At 35.4% G+C, this 15828-nt stretch overlaps 1 long non-coding RNA gene across 1 annotated transcript in view; it reads left to right on the top strand.

The window, feature by feature from the left end:
• Positions 1 to 14640, top strand: part of LOC309659065 — a 659967-nt gene extending 645327 nt beyond the window's left edge. Inside the window, exon 2 of the long non-coding RNA XR_014262560.1 lies at positions 8836 to 14640. This is a non-coding gene — a long non-coding RNA (uncharacterized lncRNA). The remainder of the gene's footprint in view (positions 1 to 8835) is intronic.
• The last annotated feature ends 1188 nt before the right edge of the window (positions 14641 to 15828 follow it).

Raw genomic sequence — 15828 nt, 5'->3', positions numbered from 1 at the left:
TAAGGCTTTTCAGCTATAAAGTTAGTGATTTCCTTAAATTATCTTTGCTGTCAGTAGCAATTTGACCATCATATATGACATACATTATAGGTCCATATCTTTTCTTTTTATGTGTTGTTGTACTATCAATTACACATAAAAAATTACCAAGTATTTTTTAAAAATATTTATCAAATATTATGTCACTATTTAATTGTCTTTTTTTTTTTAATTTTAAAATTTTTGGCTGCATTGGGTCTTTGTCGCTGCGCGTGGGCTTTCTCTAGTTGTGGTGAGCGGGGGCTACTCTTCGGTGTGGCATGTGGGCTTCTCATTGCAGTGGCTTCTCTTGTTGCAGAGCACGGGCTCTAGGTGCACAGGCTTTAGTAGTTGCGTCACGTTGGCACAGTAGTTGTGGCTCGTGGGCTCTAGAGCCCAGGCTCAGTAGTTGTGGCGCACGGGCTTAGTTGCTCCACGGCATGTGGGATTTTCCCGGACCAGGGATTGAACCTGTGTCCCCTGTACTGTCAGGCGGATTCCTATCCACTGCACTACCAGGGAAGTCCAGTAATTATAAATCTTAAGTCAACTTGGCAAAATAAACAGAACCCTTCACAGTGTACTAAAAAATATCTACTTTTAGTTGGGCCATAGTGAACTTCTTACATGGGACATTATACTTGAGTCCTGGCTGCTCCAACAAAGTGAAACATATTTAACACTTCTTTTCTACATACTAATACTGTACTCTATTAGAGAAGTATCCACATCATTCTCCCTTTTCAAACCATTATTCTGTCTTTTAGTCCTAAAATAAAATGTAAGAGATGCTAAATATTAGTTCCAGGCAGTTACAAGATGTTGAGTGGTAGTGAGGTAACCAACTTGTGTATCACTGAGAGGTTCTAGAAGACATGTCAGGAACTCATACCATCTAAATTGTCATGCCCCCTTTTCTAGCTGGCAAACAGGCTATTTATCAGCTACCTTTCTATCTGGTTACTTGATATGAAATAAAACCATCAGCTCTGTTTCCAGGATTTTTCAAAAGTAGAAGTATCGTGTCTTAAAATAGCTTCTGGCTCTGTATCATAAAATGCACTACAGAGTGATGGGGAGAGAAAGTAAGACAACATAGCAACAGGATTCTGGACAGCCTTGCCTATTAGTATTTTTTTCCTGCATTCACAGGGGCTAATTCTAGTGCTCCTTGTATCTCAAGTTTTTTGTTTTTAAGATTATCAGTCAAATGAATTTTTTTTAATAGTCTGCCTTATAGAGGTATATATTTGTATATTTACTCTCATTCACTCTCATTCTACTCCCACGTTTTCCTACCACATGTTAAGATAAAGATGATAGAAAGAGGCCTTTGTTAAAGGTTCCCTTTAGCCTTTTTCTACACAAAGAATCCACAACCCTAATACTCCCTTCTAATAACAGAAGCAGAAGCTCTTGAATGACATCTACCAATTCTGAAGACCAAGCACATAATGAAATAAAGCTACTCATTTTCAGGGTGAGGTGAGAGGAAATCAGGGAGCTAAAGGTTAGGAGACTGAATGTCCTGAGAGGAGTGAGAGAGAGGGGAGGAAAGCAGAGAAGTAAAGGAGCCAGACAAAGGCTATCACGGGGGCCATATGTTAACAACTGAGATACCATGAGATTCAACTGAGACACTACTCCTAGACCTTCACTGGATGGAGCTCTACAGCTTACATGATGATGCAGACCTACAGTTACACGTGTTTTGTATATTCTTGGGTCTTTGTGTGTAGAATTAATCTTTTGTTAACATCTGTTGGTAATAGACTATACTCTCTCTCTGTCCCAACGTTAATGGTAAGGTGTTGGTTAGATGGGTACAATTTTGTTTGGTTGAGGGAGTGATTAAATAGTCTAGGATTTAAAGTTTTGAAGTAAGGGCTGGCAGGGAGAGAAGGATACATTAGCTCCCTTCTGTGTTTCTCGTCTTTCTCACTGGGTTTCCTCTTTCACACACAGAAGCCAACGAAGGCATAGATGCAAACTGGTCGCCTGTTTACAGATGAATTACATGAGATAGTGTTCTTAACTCAGAACCATTGGATATAGCATCTGGTTCTTTAGCCTGTGAAAGGCTGATATGATAATTAGTAGAGACAAATGTGCAAGTCATATAACCAACATTCTCAGACGGGTTTGTAAATGAAAATGCCAGTTTACTAATTTGTATTGGGAATCAGTCTGTTATCATAGCAAAACATCCGTGTCCAGTGTCAGGAGATCCTGTTCCAAGAATCGAGGCAATTGGAAAACTTAATTAATATTGAAAAATCTACTTGGTAAGTTGTAGCTTTAGGAGAATATATATTTTTATTCCAGCTGGCAGCCTAAACTGTCATTTCCAAACTAAAGTACTTTGAGAGTATGTGTGGGTACATGTTGCATAGCCTTAGAGTACTAATTTTACTACAAAATTTTATTTTTTCTATCAGGAATTAGTTAAGCCATTTAAAAATGTTTGTATTAAAACAAACACACGTATGTTACAGAGTATGCAGAGAAATGTAAGTAGGTATTTTTAGATCAAACACAAATAAAATGTCCATTTTTGAGGCTCTTTGGTACTAGAAAAAAGGGGTTCAGTACAGACTCGATTGGGTACCAGTAGTTCATTTCGTATCTTTTTAGCGAACTATAATCAGAATATTTGTGAAAGATTCATCGGCTGAATTGACACCCTAATCTGGGTAAAGGTTAGAGATGCATCTCCACAGTGAGGGAGACTCACGGACGCATCCTTCCCCTCCAGCACATCTCTGGACAGGCTCATTGCTGAGCGTTGTTCATTTGTACTCATCTTTACAGCCTCATTCATTCTTTTTTCAATATACTTTCATAACTTTTCTAAATTTATGGCTTATTTTACGTTGATTACATTTTAGGTTGACTGCTTCCTGATGATATATAAAGGGCACCTTAATCTCATGAATTACCTGTTTCTAAATCACAATGCAGCTTGAGTTACTTTGTAAAAGGTTTGCCAGCTCCATCTGCATTATGTGGATTTTGATCAACAACAATTACATGGAGTATACCATCTTTTCCTGAGTGTTTTTGTATTTCCCTTATCCTTGTCTTAACTGTTTTTTGACCTAGGGTTTTAGATAACATTGCTTTCTAGATTGTACTTTTTGTTCATCTTCAATAACATTTTTTGAGTGATTCTTGTTTTAAAAAGTTGAAATTAAAGTAAAACCCTCCATAGAAGAGCTAGATAGGTTAATCTATGTAGGCAAATACTTAGATTAAAATCTATATTTTCCAATTTTATGAAATCAAGCCTACTATAATCAAAACACACCAAAAAATAGCCTGAAGGCTGGCAAGTGTGTGTTTAATAAATGTGTGATGTCTTTCCTGTCTTTTTTTTTTTTTTTCTGCTTAATTTATGACCAAGGTAATTGTATGAAAGAAAGTAAAACTAATGAGAGAGGATGGGTGGAAATGAACATTATATGGCAATCATGTGTTTTTCTATTGAATATAATATTCTAGCTCCTATCTCCATCCCTACCTCTTCCATCACTCACAGTTGATTCATTTACTGTTTTATTTTTATGGCACTTGCCCATTCTAAAACTATATTAGCTATTTATCTGTTTATTTTCTATAATTCTTATTAAAATGTAAGCTTCATGAGAGCAGGGATTTTCTCTGTCGTATTCACTCTATTGTTACCACCTAGAAGAGTACATGATGGACCTCAGTATCTATTTTTAATGTACAGTTTCTCGTTTCTCAACTTCAGCACTGCTGACATTTTGAACAGGCTAAATCTTTGTTGTGAGGGTCTGTCCTGTGTATTGTAGGATGTTTAGCAGTATTCTGTCCTCCATCTTCTAGATATCAGTAGCTCCCCTCACCAAGTTGTAACAAAAAAAAGGTCTCCAGACATTGGCATTGGGGGAGGGGTGATGGTAAATTGCCCCTAATTAAAAACCACTGGTTTAATAAAATCAGAAATAACATGGATCTAAACCTATTCTTCATATGAAGAGACACATAAGAGCAAGACCAAAGGAACTTGCTTAAATAGATGAATGAAATTATGGATAGGCAATCCAATTTTACAGAAGATGGAAGATGACATGGGGCAGGGAGGTCAGTAAAGCAATCCAAACCACATATGCAAATTGAGGATTAAGTTGGATGGAACAAATTAGAATTCTAGCATTTCTGGTGTGCCAAACACTTCATTTGTCCCTGGGTGGTGATGCTACAACAGGGTAACAGGATTAGCTGTGAATATTTTAGTTTAGGTGTTTTTTTGTTTTTTTTAATTGAGCCATTGCAGAATGACAGTCTTCCAGCCTGCTCTGATTTTGGCAGGACAGTGTTCTCCTACCAACTGGCTGAAAACAAAATAAAGCCTACTATGGGAAATTTTTTTAAGCAGTATGATTAGCTCGAACATACATGGACTTCTTTGCCACTTTCTAAGTGCTTGAACAGCCTTGTATTCTGCAAATTAATAAGGAATTAATATCTGTGATTACAAATAAACTGATAGCCTAAGTAAGTTGCATATATTAATGAATGGTAAACTATATGAATCAAAGTGACATTTGCTTTATTTACATGATTATATTGAAATACTACAATAAAGTTATTTCACTGATAGTTATTTATCTGAGATCCAGTAGCTAGTTAGAGCTGCATTTGGATTTTGAACCCTGGTTTATCTACTTTAAAGCCAAAATATTACCAGTTTGCTAGGATTTGCACTAGCAAAAATTCCTAAATAATGTCCTATAAATACAATTTGATGAAACCCTAAACAGAAAGTGTTTTTCAATCCCACGAAAATACTTAACATGTTATACACTTCAGCAATTAAAATGTTAAAGATATATAATTACATTTGCTAGAAAGAGTTCAAGATTAGACCAAACAGATAATACTTGAGTTTTGCCCCAGGAGCTTCATATTTGTTTAGTCTAAGGACAGGAAAATCCATCCAGAAACCTGTCTAACTATTACTGATTTATAGTTGATTTAAGCATTTTTTCTACAATAGTACACTTTCTCCTTTTTTTCTCCCTTTCCATTTTTATTAATTCTTGATGAGAAATTGACCATTCATTTATGTTCCACTCATTCATTCATGTACCTTTTATTCAGTCAAGGAATACATTAATTTCTATAGCCCACTAGGCAGAGATAAGACTGTGGGTCTTTGTAAGTTACCTAGGGGTGAAAGAATTCAGCTATTCTTTTGAAATTCTTCACTGAGAAATCAGCTCTGGCAACACTTTACATTGTAGAACTCGAAAAGTAGAATTAAATTGGTACTCTAGCCGGTGAATACACAATTAGAGCAATCATGTGCATGTTAGGCCAAGAATTATTTGAAGATTGTGTGACAATAGAATAATAAAAAATAGCAAGCTGTAATTTTATCATTAAAATTTTTCAAATAATTATTTCTAGGTATTATTTAGTATTTATAATATATGTAGTAAAATGATAGCAAATCCTTAGTGCACATAGGAATGGTGCATTCGGTGGCCACTATATGCTTCGTATTCTTTAATGAGAATAAGCCTATCGTATTTGTTGATTTCTGATATTCCTGTGGGTCCCTGGACAGGGTAGCTTGTTGCCATTAAATGGAGTTGAGTTTCTTTGTTTAAAGCCTCTGGCTCCCTCACTCCTTTTTTGCTGTCTCTGATTCTTAGGGTACTTATATCAACCAAACCCTTTGACTTTTTAAAAAATGTATTTTCCAGAAAATGTTCACAATGGCAACAACTTAATCATTTTTTGTAGTTTTCAGGTTTACTTTTTCAGCTTTTTGAAATGGCTTTTCCTTATAATTTTTTAAAAAAGTATTGTTTTAAAAGTATTTTAGAAGGCTTAAAAAGTATTTGGTGAGTTAACGCTAATTTCATGTCATGTTATACACTCTCATAATACTTAGTCAACTGGTAAAATGTTTTTTAGTATTTTGAGATAATGAGAGGTTTTATTTTAATGGGTATAAAGAATAAACTTTTTTTTACATATTTTTGACATGTTTATAAATTCATCAGCAACATTTTCATTTAGATACATAGGTATGAACAAGATATTTGACTATCCTAGTCTTCTTTGACAAGTATATCACATTAGTAGATCAGAGGAAAGTAATCCTTAGGACATATGTGAAAATCAGTAAGGTGTTTATGTTAATTCCTCATTATAGACTTGTGAATAAGAGGGGAAGAATATGAATGTGAGTCAAGGGCAGTTAGGTAAATTAGTCATTGGTTGAATCATGACCAAGGATTACTAATGAATGGATTTATATCAAGATAGAGTGAGATTCTCTTGGCTCTGCTCTTGGTTCTAATTTAAGGTTTGGATAAAAGATTGAGGACATGCTCATCAAATTAGTGGATGACATTAGGCTGGACCTGGTAGTAAATAAATTAGGTAATAAGATCCATTTGAAAAAACTTTGACTAACCAGAACAATGGACCTAATCTAATAGAATAAAAATCAATATATCCTATACTAGTTCTGAAAACCATTTAAATAAGTAAAGATACAGTTATATGGATTAACAAGAGTGACTGGCCAAAACTAATTTTTTATGAATTGCTTTTTTTTTTTTTAATTTAAAAGTAGTACATGTTTATCAAAGAAAATTCAGCAAATGAAGAAATCTAGAAAGGAGCCAACAATAATGGCCATAATACTTTCATTTATTTTGGTTTTTGGTTTTATATACAAATTTATATTTTCCTACATCATCACCAACATTTCAATGTTTATATATGAGATTTATTTTCCCAGTTGTTTCATGTGAGTGTAATATGTGTAAATTATGATATATATATAATTATATATCTATATAGATATATATGCATATATGATTTCTGTGAATTACTTTGCTATGATACCAAACAATACTAAACTCTGACAGGTGAAGTGTTCTTAGAGAAGAATTTCTTCTGTAGAATTGCATATTGGTTTGCATAGTAAGGGATAATAATAAAGTAGTTTGCTTTTAAGCATCAGATAAAAAAGGTACATTAGAGTAATGTTTAAGTACATTAGAATTGTCAATCAGATATGGTTTGCTGAAGTAATGTTTCTTTTTAATATTTATGGTACCTTGGGTATTCTGTAATTGATAAAATGTATTATTACTATTATTATTATATGATTTATGCAATCCTGGGTTATTAATTTTAACCTTTCTGTAGAGTGGGTGGATTACATCACACACCAACATTTTTACATTTGTATGTATGATGTATTTCTCCCGTGGTTTCATATCAGTTTGTATTTCTGTAACCCTCACACGAAAGGAAATTTAATTGGAGTAAAATTCTTAGTTCACAAATTTTTCCTTCCAAAATTCTCTATTGAATTCTGGAATTTGATACTGCAGGAGAAAAATTCTAATGCCCTAAATATCTTACTTATGTGTTTCAATCTTATGTGTATTATTATTTTCTGAATGCTTGATGGATTCTACTTTATTCTTGTAATGCAAACTAGATTATCAGTATAGTTCATAGAATGGGCTGCTCTTCATCGATTTTTACTATAATTTAAGAATCCCATTAAGTATGCATAATTCCAGTTTAGGAATACTGCTTTCTATAATACTTGGTGATTTCTTCTTTCAGAAGAGAAATTATTCCCATATTTATTTTTTAGGAATATTGAATTTTATTTATTTATTTATTTTTATACAGCAGGTTCTTATTACTTATCCACTTTATACATATTAGTGTATATATGTCAATCCCAATCTCCCAATTCATCCCACCACCACCATCACCACCCCCTCCACTTTCTCCCTTTGGTATCCGTACATTTGTTCTCTACATCTGTGTCTCTATTTCTGCCTTGAAGACTGGTTCATCTGTACCATTTTTCTAGAGTCCACATATATGAGTTAATATACGATATTTGTTTTTCTCTTTCTGACTTACTTCACTCTGTATGGCAGTCTCTAGGTCCATCCACATCTCTACAAATGACCCAACTTCATTCCTTCTTATGGCTGAGCAATTCCATTGTATATATGTACCATACTTCGTTATCCATTCATCTGTCGATGGGCATTTAAGTTGCTTCCATGACCTGGCTATTGTAAATAGTGCTGCAATAAACATTGGGGTGCATGTGTCTTTTTGCATTATGGTTTTCTCAGGGTATATGCCCAGTAGTGGGATTGCTGGGTCATATGGTAATTCTATTTTTAGTTCTTTAAGGAACCTCCATACTGTTCTGCATAGTGGCTGTGTCAGTTTACATTCCCACCAACAGTGCAAGAGGGTTCCCTTTTCTCCACACCCTCTCCAGCGTTTGTTGTTTGTAGATTTTCTGATGATGCCCATTCTAACTGGTGTGAGGTGATACCTCATTGTAGTTTTGATTTGCATTTCTCTAATAATTAGTGATGTTGAACAGCTTTCATGTGCTTCTTGGTCATCTGTATGTCTTCTTTGGAGAGATGTCTATTTAGGTCTTCTGCCCATTTTTGGATTGGGTTGTTTGTTTTTTTAACATTGAGCTGCAGGAGCTGTTTATATATTTTGGAGATTAATCCTTTGTCCATTGATTCCCTTGCAAATATTTTCTTCCATTCTGAGGGTTGTCTTTTCGTCTTGTTTATAGTATCCTTTGCTGCGCAAAAGCTTTGAAGTTTCATTAGGTCCCATTTGTTTATTTTTGTTTTTATTTCTATTTCTCTAGGAGGTGGGTCAAAAAGGATCTTGCTGTGATTTATGTCAAAGCTTGTTCTTCCCATGTTTTCCTCTAAGAGTTTTATAGTGTCCAGTCTTACACTTAGGTCTTTAATCCATTTGGAGTTTATTTTTGTGTATGGTGTTAGGGAGTGTTCTAATTTCATTCTTTTACATGTAGCTGTCCAGTTTTCCCAGCACCACTTATGGGAGAAACTGTCTTTTCTCCATTGTATATCCTTGCTTCCTTTGTCATGGATTAGTTGACCATAGGTGCGTAGGTTTATCTCTGGGCTTTCTATCCTGTTCCATTGATCAATATTTCTATTTTTGTGCCAGTGCCATATTGCCTTGATTACTGTAGCTTTGTAGTATGATCTGAAGTCAGGGAGTCTGATTCCTCCAGCTCCATTTTTATCCCTTAAGATTGCTTTGGCTATTCGGGGTCTTTTTTGTCTCCATACAAATTTTAAGAATTTTTGTTCTAGTTCTGTAAAAAATGCCATTGGTAATTTGATAGGGATTGCATTGAATCTGTAGATTACTTTGCGTAATATAATCATTTTCACAATATTGATTCTTCCAATCCAAGAACATGGTATATCTTTCCATCTGTTTGTTTCATCTTTGATTTCTTTCACAGTGTCTTATAGTTTTCTGAGTAAAGATCTTTTACCTCCTTACGTTGGTTTATTCCTAGGTATTTTATTCTTTTTAATGCGATGGTAAATGAGATTATTTCCTTAATTTCTCTTTCTGATCTTTCGTTGTTTGTGTGTAGAAATGCAACAGATTTCTGTGTATTAATTTTGTATCCTGCAACTTTACCAAATTCAATGATGAGCTCCAGTAGTTTACTGGTGGCATCTTTCGAATTTTCTATGTATAGCATCATGTCATCTGCAAACAGTGACAGTTTTACTTCTTTTCCAATTTGGATTTCTTTTATTTCTTTTTCATCTCTGATGGCTGGGGCTAGGACTTCCAAAACTATGTTGAATAAAAATGGTGAGAGTGGGCATCCTTGTCTTGTTCCTGATCTTAGAGGAAATGCTTACAGTTTTTCACCATTGAGAATGATGTTGGCTGTGGGTTTGTCATATATGGCCTTTATTATGTTGAGGTAGGTTCCTTCTGTGCCCACTTTCTGGACAGTTTTTATCATAAATTGGTGTTGAATTTTGTCAAAAGCTTTCTCTGCATCTATTGAGATGATCATATGGTTTTTCTCCTTCAGTTTGTTAATATGGTGTATCACATTGATTGATTTGCGTATATTGAAGAATCCTTGCATTCCTGGAATAAACCCCACTTGATCATGATGTATGATCCTTTTAATGTGCTGTTAGATTCTGTTTGCTAGTATTTTGTTGAGGATTTTTGCATCCATGTTCATCAGTGATATTGGCCTTTAGTTTTCTTCCTTTGCAACAACTTTGTCTGGTTTTGGTATCAGGGTGATGGTGGCCTCCTAGAATGAGTTTGGGAGTGTTCCTCCCTCTGCAATTTTTTGGAAGAGTTTGAGAAGGATGGGTGTTAACTCCCCTCTAAATGTTTGATCGAATTCACCTGTGAAGCCATCTGGTCCTGGGCTTTTGTTTGTTGGAAGATTTTTAATCACAGTTTCAATTTCAGTACTTTGTGATTGGCCTGTTCATATTTTCTCCTTCTTCCTGGTTCAGTCTTGAAAGGGTATAGTTTTCTAAGAATTTGTCCATTTCTTCCAGGTTGTCCATTTTATTGGTGTAGAGTTGCTTGTAGTAGTCTCTTAGGATGCTTTGTGTTTCTGCGGTGTCCGTTGTAACTTCTCCTTTTTCATTTCTAATTTTATTGATTTCAGTCCTCTCCCTCTTTTCCTGATGAGTCTGGCTAAAGGTTTATCAATTTTGTTTATCTTCTCAAAGAACCAGCTATTAGGTTTATTGATCTTTGCTATTGTTTTCTTTGTTTCTATTTCATTTATTTCTGCTCTGATCTTTATGATTTCTTTCCTTCTGCTAACTTTGGGTTTTGTTTGTTCTTTCTCTAGTTCCTTTAGGTGTAGGGTTAGATTGTTTACTTGAGATTTTTCTTGTTCCTTGAGGTAAGATTGTATTGCTATAAACTTCCCTCTTAGTACTGCTCTTGCTGCATTCCATAGGTTTTGGATCATCGTGTTTTCATTGTCATATGTCTCTAGGTATTTTTTATTTCCTCTTTGATTTCTTCAGTGATCTCTTGGTTATTTCATAACGTATTGTTTAACCTCCATGTGTTTGTGTTTTTTCGTTTTTTTCCCTGTAATTTATTTCTAATCTCAGAACGTTGTGGTCGGAAAAGATGCTTGACATGATTTCAGTTTTCTTAAATTTACCGAGGCTTGATTTGTGATCCAAGATGTGATCTATCCTGGAGGATGTTCCGTGTGCACGTGAGAAGAAACTGTTATCTGCTGTTGTTGGATGGAATGTCCTATAAATATCAATTAAGTCTATCTGGTCTGTTGTATCATTTAAAGCTTGTGTTTCCTTATTAATTTTGTCTGGATGATCTGTCCATTGGTGTAAGTGAGGTGTTAAAATCCCCCACTATTATTTTGTTACTGTCGATTTCCTCTTTTATAGCTGTTAGCATTTGCCTTATGTATTGAGGTGCTCCTATGTTGGATGCCTATATATTTATAATTGTTATATGTCCTTCTTGGATTGATCCCTTGATCATTATGTAGTGTCCTTCCTTGTCTCTTGTAACGTTCTTTATTTTAAAGTCTATTTTATCTGAGTATTGCTACCCCAGCATTCTTTTGATTTCCATTTGCATGGAATATCTTTTTCCATCCCCTCACTTTCAGTCTGTAAGTGTTCCTAGGTCTGAAGTGGGTCTCTTGTAGATAAGAAATATGGGTCTTGTTTTTGTATCCATTCAGCAAGCCTGCGTCTTTTGGTTGGCGCATTTAATCTATTAACATTTAAGTTAATTATTGATATGTATGTTCCTATTACCGTTTTCTCAACTGTTTTGCGTTTGTTTTTGTAGGTCGTTTTCTTCTCTTGTGTTTCCCACTTAGAGAAGTTCCTTTAGCATTTGTTGTAGAGCTCATTTTGTGGTGCTGAATTCTCTTAGCTTTTGCTTGTCTGTAAAGCTTTTGATTTCTTCATCGAATCTGAATGAGATCCTTACTGAGTAGAGTAATCTTGGTTGTAAGTTCTTCCCTTTCATCACTTTAAATATATCATACCACTCCCTTCTGGCTTGTAGAATTTCTCCTGAGAAATCAGCTGTTAACCTTATGGGAGTTCCCTTGAATGTTATTTGTCGTTTTTCCTTTGTTGCTTTTAATAATTTTTCTTTGTCTTTAATTTTTGTGAATTTGAATACTATGTGTCTCGGCGTGTTTCTCCTTGGGTTTATCCTGCCTGGGACTCTCTGCACTTTCTGGACTTGAGTGGCTATTTTCTTTCCCATGTTAGGGAAGTTTTTCTCCTCACATATTTTCTTGGGTCCTTTCTCTCTCTCTTCTCCTTCTGGGACCCCTATAATGTGAATGTTGGTGCATTTAATGTTGTTCCAGAAATCTCTTAAGCAGTCTTCATTTCTTTCCATTCTTTTTTCTTTATTCTGTTCCATGGCAGTGAATCCCACCATTCTGTCTTCCAGGTCACTTACCCGTTCTTCTGCCTCAGTTATTCTGCTATTGATTCCTTCTAGTGTATTTTTTATTTCAGTTATTGTATTGTTCATCTCTGTTTGTTTGTTCTTTATTTCTTCTGTTTGTTCTCTAATTATTCTAGGTCTTTGTTAAACATTTCTTGCATCTTCTCGATCTTTGCCTCCATTCTTTTTCCAAGGCCCTGGATCATCTTCACTATCATTATTCTGAATTCTTTTTCTGGAAGGTTGCCTATCTCCACTTCATTTAGTTGTTTTTCCGGGGTTTAATCTTATTCTTTCATCTGGTACATAGTCCTCTGCATTTTTGTTTTGTCTGTCTTTCTATGAATGTAGTTTCGTTCCACAGGCTGCAGGATTGTAGCTCTTCTTGCTTCTGCTGTCTGCCCTCTGGTGGCTGAGTCTATCTAAGCGGCTTTTGCAAGCTTCCTTATGGGAGGGACTGGTTGTGGGTACAGCTGGGTGTTGCTCTGGTGGGCAGAGCTCAGTGAAACTTTAATCCACTTGTTTGCTGATAGGTGAGGCTGAGTTCCCTCCCTGATGGTTGTTTAGCCTGAGGCGACCCGGCACTGGAGCCTACAGGCTCTTTGGTGGGGCTAATGTCGGACTCTGGGAGGGCTCACACCAAGGAGTACTTCCCAGAACTTCTGCTGCCAGTGTCCTTGTCCCCCAGGTGAGCCACAGCCATCCCCCACCTCTGCAGGAGACCCTCCAATGCTTGCAGGTAGGTCTGGTTCAGTCTCCTATGGGGTCACTGCTCCTTCCCCTGGGTCCCGATGCACACACTACTTTGTGTGTGCCCTCCAAGAGTGCAGTCTCTGTTTCTCCCACTCCTGTCAAAGTCCTGCAGTCAAATCCCGCTAGCCTTCAAAGTCTGATTCTCTGGGAATTCCTCCTCCCATTGCCAGACCCTCAGGTTGGGAAGCCTGATGTGGGGCTCAGAACCTTCACTCCAGTGGATGGACTTCTGTGGCATAATTGTTTTCTAGTTTTGTGAGTCACCCACCCAATGGTTATGGGATTTGATTTTATTGTGATTGTGCCCCTCCTGTCATCTCATTGTGGCTTCTCCTTTGTCTTTGGATGTCAGGCATCTTTTTTTGGTGAGTTCCAGTGTCTCTCTATTGATGATTGTTCAGCAGTTAGTTGTGATTCCAGTGCTCTCGCAAGAGGGAGTTCCATATTATATTTCTATTTTCCATTTTCCATGTCTTACCTCTTTCTCTATCATTTAATCAATTATTGCTTTTACTTTGGAATCTGAGAAAATTGATATTTGTTATCTGTAAATATCATATTGACTTAATTCTTTGCAGTCATGAGTAAATTTTTAATGTGTTTTAAAATTTTTGTTTCTCACTTTATTCCAAATTCTTTCTTAACTTATCCATATCCTTTAAAAATACTATCCTGTTGCATTTCCTTCTCAATCTTTTATCTTCTAATGTATTTCTGCTCCTGTTTCAAAGATACCATGCTTCATCATCCTTCTGACAGTATAAGATAGTTTTTATTGTTTTTTCCAGTTCCTGTAAGTCATATTCGAAAATTCATCTTCCATTGAGTTTTCAACATGATACCCTTTTCCCCTTGGTCTGAAAGTTGTGGGGTTTTTGTTTTGTTTTTATGCAGATCACAAAACTGCTTTTCCTTCTTTATTCACCCTCAATTAAACAAGGGATGGTATAATAATTTTCCTTGGACCTATTCTCCTTAGTTTGATCAAAAGTTTGATGTCCAATCCCCAGCTTCCAGTAGGCGTTCATGAAGTAATGTTTTGCTAGGCAAATTTTTTTCTATCACGGGGTCACAATGACTCTAAAATAACTACAATCCTAAGTATGACTACTGCTCATAGTGTTTATCCTATCTTTACTTGAGCGGCCTACAGTTTTTATGGTGAAACCAGTATGTGTGTATGTGTGTGTATGTGTGTGTGTGTGTGTATATATATATATATATATATATATATAATTTTCATTTTGCCTAATAATGTTTATGTGTTCCAGTCTTCACAATGATGTAAAAATAGTAGCCTGATTCACTATTAGTTTGATCAGTAGTTTGATGTTCATTTCCTGGCTTCTAGCAGGCTTTCTTTATAACATATGGAGAAATTTCATCAGCAAAAATACATCCAATAAAGAAAGATTTTAGGATTAAGACTATGAGTAGTTATTCAATAATCAGTTTTTTTCAAAGAAAAGCAAAAATAATAGGTGTTGTATTCTGGTTGGCACTTATATTGTACTTTTTAACTGGAGGATGTTGTGGCAGGGGGAATCAATACTTCCACTTTTGTTTAGATGGTCCAAACAGAAGTGGGCTCACAATGACAATTTTTAAAATATTGATTATTTTGTTCTTAGTTAATGGAAATCCCTGTGAAATTCTGGTAGGTGACTGGACATCAATGCTGGTTTCTAGTGCTTGTTTTCAAAGATATATGTCCACACAGTTCATGAGTCATTAATGGCTTTCTAGAAGATGTTTGAGACTTTATCAGAGAGTGGACAGAAGATATTTTAAATAAAAACTTTACCCAAAGACTTCAGGACAATATTCAACAATAAATATGATAATAGTATGAATAACAGGTCAAACCAAAAACATAAATTGAATTTGTGGATATTAATGGAAGTTGTGTATTTTATGAAAAAGGAGTGATATAATTTTGCTTTACTTTGCATTGGTATGATCTGATAATACCTGAAGCTCTGCATCCGATGCTTGGCACACCCCTTAAATAGATGACCTAGAATAAAGTCAGAGAAAGTAGGACAATATAGTGAAGTAATTTAATAATAAAAGTAGCTGTCAGTATTGAGCACTGACTTGTAATAGATACTTTATTCATCAATTTTATTCATTCCCCCCATCAGTCCTACAAAGGAAGTTTTATTATCTCCATTTCCATAAAGAGAAGGAAAGTAAGAACTCTAAGAGGTGAATATTATTATTATGAACATGTTTTACTCATTGGTAACTTGCTCAATAGTACACAGCTAGAAAACAGAAGAGCCAGTGTTTGAGCCCAGGAAGACTGACTCCAAAAATCTTAATGATCATACCCTCATTGTTGAATATGACGATGTTCAGTAAAAGAGATGACTTGCTATTAAAACTGTTCAAAGTTAAAAGGAATTACTATGGATAAAATAAGTCCACTGTCACAACTAATTTCCAAATATGTTCTAGTAACCACTGAGAGAGAAATCTGCAAAAGAGATTCAGATTTTGATGGTAAGTTGGATAGGATAGGCATTAAAATCCCTTCTAGTCCTCAGAGTCTAAGGTTTTTATAACTGTATTTCATGTTAGTTTAATAAAGTATTTTTCACATTTTTCTCCTTTCTTTACTTATTTTTCCAAGCTGCCACTTCTCTTTGTTCATTTAACTAAGATATGCCTTGCATTGTCAGAGGCAGATGAACTGCGTGTATTGTACTAGGGTGCAAAGCAACCTTTCCC

This window comes from Balaenoptera physalus (assembly GCF_965194825.1).
Source record: "Balaenoptera physalus genome assembly, chromosome: 3".
Classification (NCBI taxonomy): Eukaryota; Metazoa; Chordata; class Mammalia; order Artiodactyla; family Balaenopteridae; genus Balaenoptera; species Balaenoptera physalus.
Note: the sequence above shows the minus strand (reverse complement) of the source record. Positions and strands in the feature narration are given on the sequence as shown.